This window comes from Scardinius erythrophthalmus (assembly GCF_964197995.2).
Source record: "Scardinius erythrophthalmus genome assembly, chromosome: 17".
Classification (NCBI taxonomy): domain Eukaryota; kingdom Metazoa; phylum Chordata; class Actinopteri; order Cypriniformes; family Leuciscidae; genus Scardinius; species Scardinius erythrophthalmus.
The window spans coordinates 4715285-4723023 of record NC_138237.1 but is presented as its reverse complement, the minus strand read 5'-3'; the positions used below and the strand labels follow the sequence as shown (position 1 = coordinate 4723023).

At 34.9% G+C, this 7739-nt stretch overlaps 1 protein-coding gene across 4 annotated transcripts in view; it reads right to left on the bottom strand.

The window, feature by feature from the left end:
• LOC308705084 (uncharacterized protein) overlaps nt 1–93 on the bottom strand; it is a 48681-nt gene extending 48588 nt beyond the window's left edge. Inside the window, exon 1 of one of the 4 annotated variants that reach the window (XM_081389914.1) lies at nt 1–93. This exon is cut by the window's left edge and continues 127 nt beyond it. The gene's annotated coding sequence lies outside the window, so the exon portion shown is untranslated. The other 3 variants (XM_081389915.1, XM_081389916.1, XM_081389917.1) reach the window with 3 other exon arrangements.
• Between the last annotated feature and the right edge of the window lie 7646 nt (nt 94–7739).

Here is a 7739-nt window from a genome sequence, read left to right as displayed (position 1 = left end):
ACACACCCGTGCGCGCGCGTGAGAGCGGCATTGAGAAATGAAGTCCATCATCCTCAGAAGGAGTGTTTTTACTGTGGTAAATCTGCTGTACATAACAGCGGATGTGGTTCCTCACCATATTTGGGAATATTCATGGGCTCATATGATCCTAAAGAATTTAAGGAATTCTGAATGAGTTCTAGAGCCAGATCTATTTATATTCGTTTTGTCCAGTCCTTCAGGCTCCAGTCAGACACTGACCCCACAATATAATGAAGATAAATGTTAGAAATAAATAGAGGGAATAAATAAATAAATGTATGCAAGACCAGAATTTATGATATAGTTTGAAATATCTGTTAATGTATATTTATAAGCTATTTATACTAATATATAATAATTATAATGATAATAAAATTAATAATATAAAAATCAATAATGAAAATATATTGGTATGAGTTACTGTCATGAAAATAAAATAAAAATCGAATAAACTGTCATACACAAATAAATACAAATTAATTAATTAAGTGCTAGGAAAGTAAAACTTGAATTGAACATATAATAATAATAATAATAATAATGGTATTAGCCACTGTCCTTAAAATAATAAATTATCTAAACTGTCATAAATAAATAAACAGATATGTCTATGCATTTTTGTTCAAACTGATTTTCTGCGCTAGGACATCAAGACCAGAATTTTACAAATAATAATCATAGTTTTGAACAAAAATGCACTGAATGATTTGTAATTTCATTGAAAATTTCTCCCCACACACACACACACACACACACACACACACACGTTTTTGTTGTAAATGATTTTCTGTGCTAACCACAGACCACAAATATTTCCTCACGCACAACTGCATTTCCCATATTCCCATAACTGCATTGAGTTATAGTTTAGTCTAGCTGAACTGTTATCATGTGTTAAAGACGAAAATATAAACATCTGACAAGTAAACATGTTTGCAAGTGATGAATGATGCATAAGTCCAGCAGAACGATCCCCTTTGACACATTCTGCCACTGAAACGCCATCCGACAAACCAGTTACAATTACTAATTGTGTCATTCCATGACCCCTGACCTTGACCCCTGACCCCTGACCTTGACCCTGTCAAACCTTCAGTGTTTCCACCACACCCACAATTCCACAGCTCCAGACGTTCCCTGAGCCCGTTACAACACTTCTGCGTTACTCACACACACACAGGTGTGTGCGTCTCAGACGTGCCACAGCGGGGAGGAGTGCAATCCCAGCATGCCTTGCTCTGGCCAACATGCTGATCCAGGAGGAGAAATGAAAAGTGCATGAAGCCTATTGTGCTTTAGTATCTGTATTGCCCACTCTTTCCTTGAAGGATGTCGTCATTTACTCGACTTCATCAGTTCATGTCCTCCGTCAAACACAAATCAACATGTTCAGGAGATTATCTCGGAAACTTAATAAAACCAGCAGCTGTGGTTGTCTGAAATTTACCATAAAAAAAAAACAAACAAAAAAAAACATTTAAGGTTTTACAGGGAAATATATAATATTTCATTAACTGAAATAAAGTTAACAATATTCCGACAAAAACACAGTTTTTCCACAAGCCAAGGGAAATACTAATGTTTAAAAGGTGCACAAAACGCCATCATGGTAACAAACATGACAATATACAATAAACATTCATTTAACAACATTAGATGTGACATAATTCACAACTTTTCACTGTAAATTAAATAATGCTTATTCTATTTTGCTTCCAAAAACTGTAATTTACTGTAAAATTATATTAAATGTCCAAATAGATCAACCAATTAGTCTTTTAGTGTTAAAATTACAATAATTTTTACATTGAGGCCACGGGATTTACTATATTAAATTGTTTATATTCTCATTTAAACAGTTGTATAAGCAGTATCAGAATATTTCTGTACTTTATTTTAATGGCAATGATGGTATTTGAGGGTAAAATTCTGAATCCCATTTTTTTAGGGAACCATTTTGTTGGAAACAATTTGCAATAAGGTTTCATTTGTTAACATTAGCTACTTTAGTTAACATGATCTAACAATGAACAATAATTACAGCAGTTATTAATCTTAATTACTGTTAATCTAAACACTTACCAATGCATTACTAAAAGTTATGTAACATTAGTTAATGCAATGTGAACAATCATGAACATTTAATAAATGCTGTAACAACTGTATTGATCATTGTTAGTTAATATTATTGTTGTATTGACTCATGTTAACACATAAGAGCTTATTGGAAAGTGTTTTGTTCATATTGAGTCAAAAAACAAGACACACTAATATCAAAACCACAGCTTTAGTCATAAAGCATGAATTTGCTTCTTATATAAATTAATTGATCATGTAATCATAAACATGTTGATCAGGTATGTGTGTGTGTGTGTGTGTGTGTGTGTGTGTGTGTGTGTGTGTGTGTGTGTGTACACCATGTTCTTTCGTAGAGTTCCAGGATGGATCTGAGGTGACAGACTTCAATCCTGTCAGAGAGACGCCGAGTGACACACACATGCTGATGTCATCGATGGGAATGATGATGTCATCACACAGATTCCAGCACATCAGCGCTCAAACACGTCTGTGACGTCACATGCGTTGGGCGTTTCATTTACATTCTTTGCCAAGGTGAGCTTCGAAAAAATGCTTGCAATTCAAAACATTTGATTAATTTTGTTTTTAAATGCATGAAATTCTTTATTTGTATACACATTCAGTAAAACATTACTGACACATTCTTAAAGATCAGTAAAAGGAACTAAGCATGTTTATCTAGTTTGGAAAAAAATAAGGCGTTTTAAAGAAGAAAACATTTTAATTAGGGCTATTGATTTATTATTTTATATGCTTGAATCAGTGAAAGACTATTTTCTGAAAACATGTTCCAGTTTTATCTTAAAGTCCCCCTGTAGTCAATCATTGTATCCATTTAAACTCATCTTTGATCACCAAAATGACATATTTAAAATGTAAAAGTTCTATGAATATGCAAATGAGCCCCGCCTCCACTCACTCACTCAGCTCAGAGATCCACTGGTTGACGATCACACGTTGATCTGATTGGTTACAAGGTAGTTTGTGACGTCAGAAACACCAGCGAATTCAAAGCGTGTTTTTGAGACTGTCTTTGGTTCACACTCAGCAATGCTGTCGACTTATGAACTTACACATGGTTTGACTTAAAGCAGATTAAAAACACCACATAAACAACTTTAAAAGCTGGATTTTCACCACAGGGGAACTTAGCAAGTCCGGATTTTTCTCCTTTAAAGGAGAAAGCCATAAATGATGAGACTTTTAAAGATGTTTGCAATTCATATTCCTATATCTTATATAATATCGATATTATGATAGTTCTTTGGTTAATTAATGTAAACCAGTTTTGGCTGCATTTGTTATACTGTAAATCTACTTCAAACAATCAAACAAACAAACAAACCAGGAGTTCTGAAAGCGGTAAGTCATAAAAATGGCACATTTATTGCTACAGACAGTCGTGTACATGAAATCATTACAGGATGAGAACAAACAGGTGAAGATGGAGGATGAACTTTAGAGAAAACGACACGCTTGCACAAAACCTGCTCAGACACTGTCTGAAATTACCACATAAAACAAATAAAAAAGAATGAATAAACACACACACACACACACACATTGCGACACACATTAGACAGGACATGTAAAGGCCCGTTCACACCAAGAGCAATAACTAGGCTATAACGATAACGATATAGTTTTAATGATCGTCGAAAACACAACTATAATGATGACGGCACAGAAGAACGATACTTTCAGATGATTTTACCCCCAGCTGATGAAGTATAAAAACATTGACAGCCAATCAGAATCCATCCGTCTTTAACGAGCCCGAGCATTTAAAGCGACAGACACAAAACTGCAGCGCGTAATTAGAATAAACAGCGCGATATCGTCGGCTGGTATAGTTATCGTTCGTGTGAACGGGCCTTTAGTGTGAGTTTTGAATATCGTTTCTCTCGTCAGACACATCAACTCATCCTTCGTCTCCAAATCAACACTTTAAATAGCTAAATAAAGTAAACTTTTACTCTGAATGATTCCAAAACATCTATAAAGTGGAACAGTCTTGATTCAGACGTGTGCACCGTTTGTGTAGTTTTCTCATCAACATCACTGGTATAAAAGGATCGCAAACTGTAAAATATACACCAAATATAGTCAGCTTTGAAATCTACTTGATGTTTTTCTTTAGATCAGACTGGACTCGTCTATTTCATAGCAAAAAATGCACTAGACAAAAGAAGCTTTATAACAAAAATCCAGGCACTGGTACACGGTGATTCTCTGATGGTCACGATTCTTCACTTATCACAAGTAACAAGAATAAAAAGGCCACGGTTCATAAATGCTCACCATTACGTCTATAAACATGTTTAAACCACTGCACAAGCTTGACGGCAAAGAAACACAGAACGGTGAAACCGGCTCGACATATTCGGTTAGGTGATTTGTTGATGTTTCATTCCTCCTGTCTGGCTGTATTGTGCTTGGACTTGCTCACAATTATGAAGCGGTTAAATAGGATTACATTTGACTTTTTTCTCTCTCACCTTTTATGTTGTGAAAGGTTAACCGTCGAAAAGAAACTGGTACGGAGGACTAGGGTTTGCATATTTTTTTTGGCATTGCATGCATAAAAAAAAATGGCCAAGATGATAAAAAAAATGAACTATTCAAGATATGTTATCTTAAAACAAGTCTTAAAATGTTATGCAATTTTGCTTCTCAAGTAAATGCATCTTGTTTTAAAGGTGAAGCATTTCATAATGACTGTTTTCAAACAAGTTTCCGCTATTTTCCATTGGTCACACTGTAAAAACATTTTTTTTTTAAGTACAATCAACTTGGATGTTTAAGTCATTTAAACTTACATCAAACTGACATTAAATGGGTTGAATCTTGTATAACTTATAAAAAAGTAGTGCTGGGCAATGATTAATCACATCCAAAATAAGTTTGTGTTTACATAATATATGTGTGTACTGTGTATATTTATTTTGTATATATAAATACACTCATATGCATGTTTATATTTAATAAATATTTGCATGTATATACTGTAAATATATTTATACATTATATTATATATAAATATTTGATATATAAATAACACATACGTGCATTTGTGTGTATTTATATACACAAAATAATTGTACACAGTACACACACATATATTATGTAAACACAAACTTTTATTTTGGATGCGATTAATCGTGAATAATCCTTGCTCAGCAAAGAAAAGAAAAAAAAAAGAAAAAAACTCTTAATTGTTATGTTTGGCATCACAAACTTCAATTGTGAAGATATTTTTACCTGAAAATATAATTATATGCTGTGCAACCCTTCATTGTTGGTTTGTGTGTGATTGACATCTGCACTTTGATCCACTTTACTGATGTGAAAACGTCAGCGAGCTTCATCTGGCAGTGGATATCGAGGATGATTTGAGCGACTCTCTTTATTGAAATCAATGAAACGAATAATCACATAGCGCAGAAGTGTCGACCTGCTGCACACGGCAAACACCTTGAGAAATCAGCAAAGACCAGTTGTACGTCGCTGTTTGCGTCAAATAATCTTTATCTCACAATCCTCCATGTGAGGAGCACTTAAATAAACAGAGATGACACTGCCCAGGGTTGCTTTCTGAGAATGGAAAAGATCGCTTACAGTTCAGTTCTGCATTTGACTAAAAAAAAAAATCAGTTCATAAAAGCAAGAACAAGTATGTACATTATGAACAACCAAGAGGAAAACATCATCTTTTCCACTGCAATCATAGTAATTCAATTGGCTACAACAACATGATGTGGCACAAGGAGAGAATTAGTCAAACATCTTTAGCACTGGCAAAATACAACTTCAGATGTCCAAAATTTACTGAAGGACGAGAACACTAGCATGTCTGAAGCAATGCAAAAGTACAGATGTACCACACTTTTTCAATACTAGGCTTTTGCTGGAGTGTCTTTTTGAACCTGCAAATAAAGTAGAAAAACTGACATTGTGCATGTTGCAGAAAATGTTTAGGCATAATATTTAATATTTATGTATTTGGATTGAATGTAAATTTTCCATGCATTTAGATTAGACCGTTTTAAGAATAAACTACTATAAATTAACACACTGCATATTTGTCAGTCATACATGATTTCTGCACGCATGGCATAGTTTATTATTAACTATTTTCATCATTTTAATTTGATTTGAATAATCATATTTTTTAATGGATTTATTCAAATTGCTTAGAATCAGGATCTACTCGTGAATATAAAATGTATTCAGTTATAGGGACTATGTAAGAATTGTCATGTAGGGCCTATTAATCGCTTTTTATTGCCACTGTGTGAACAGCTTGTAAGTAAACTTAAAAAAATGAGACCTTCCCCGAATTCCTAGGTTGTCTATAAAAGCCTGTAGACTGATGTTTTTATTACGCGGGACGTTTTTGCCGGGAAAATCTAAAGAGTGTGACGGTTACGCGCGCTCACGGAGATAAAGCATTAATTAAAGCAGTCAATGTTTCTGGCAAAGAAAGGTGATTATTCAAACTATAGTCTCACATAATCAGATCTATATAGTCTATAGTCTCAAATATAGGCCTACTTAAAATCAAACTATAACCGTGTAATCTGAATGACCTCATCTGTCGACATGATGCCGTGAGTTGCATCGCTACGATTCTGAACTGCTGTTTCTCACCTCTGTCTTTTTTGTCGTGTGTTTATTGTGTTATTGAGAGGAAAGCTTATTTAAACGTCGCTCTCAGCAGCGTCAGGATGTTCGTTAACAGTGTATCGATGCAAAGGCATTTCTACCTGGTTTTTACTTCTAAAGCAAAGAATGAAGAAGAACTTCGGCGTGAGGATATCAGGGTCTTGAATGAGTGCTTCTCAATATCTCTCCTCACTCCTCCATCCTAATGGTGCGTTCAAGTCATCTCGTAAAGATCGTGTTTACGAGCTGAACGCCACCACAATGTCGTAAATAACAGGGGGAAGCTCGGGATTTTCTTTAAGCCCCGATCTTCACGAGTTGTGGTCGTGTCAGTGAGAAACATGGTGGAATACCGCAATACTGAAAGGTATTTAGCGATGACATTGTCAGGCTTTTCTATTTACATCAAAGTAAGCTAATTACCTGCACAGAATATGATTGCATTATAATATAACAATATAATATATAACGATAAAGTTTGCAGTGGCTTCATAAATTAATTAAAAACATAAAAAAACAAAGCACACCTGATGCACATTTCTTTGTTCTTCATTTTCTAGAAGTAGGCCTAGTGTAGAACCTTGCTGTATTTTTGTGTAAATAATTAAGAGAAAGTACTCCGCAATCTTACTCCGACGAAAGTGACCTGCCGTCATAAACACGACTTCCCAGCTCGTAAGTACGAACTTCCCAGAAGGACTTGAACGTACCATATGACCCGGAAACCGATAGAGCTCAGCCATCTTGAAGAACATCTCAATTCTCTAATTGCATGGCGAGGATCGAGGAGTGAGGATCGAGGAGTCATGAGCGAGGATGCATGTGTTTCCTTTACGGAAGAGTTTTATCGACTAAACGTGACGCACATATAAATTATCCTCCCCCTTCACATCGGTTACAATAATTTTGATTTATACTTTACCTTTCCAGTTTATATAAACCACACATCTCACATACGTGACCCTGGATCACGT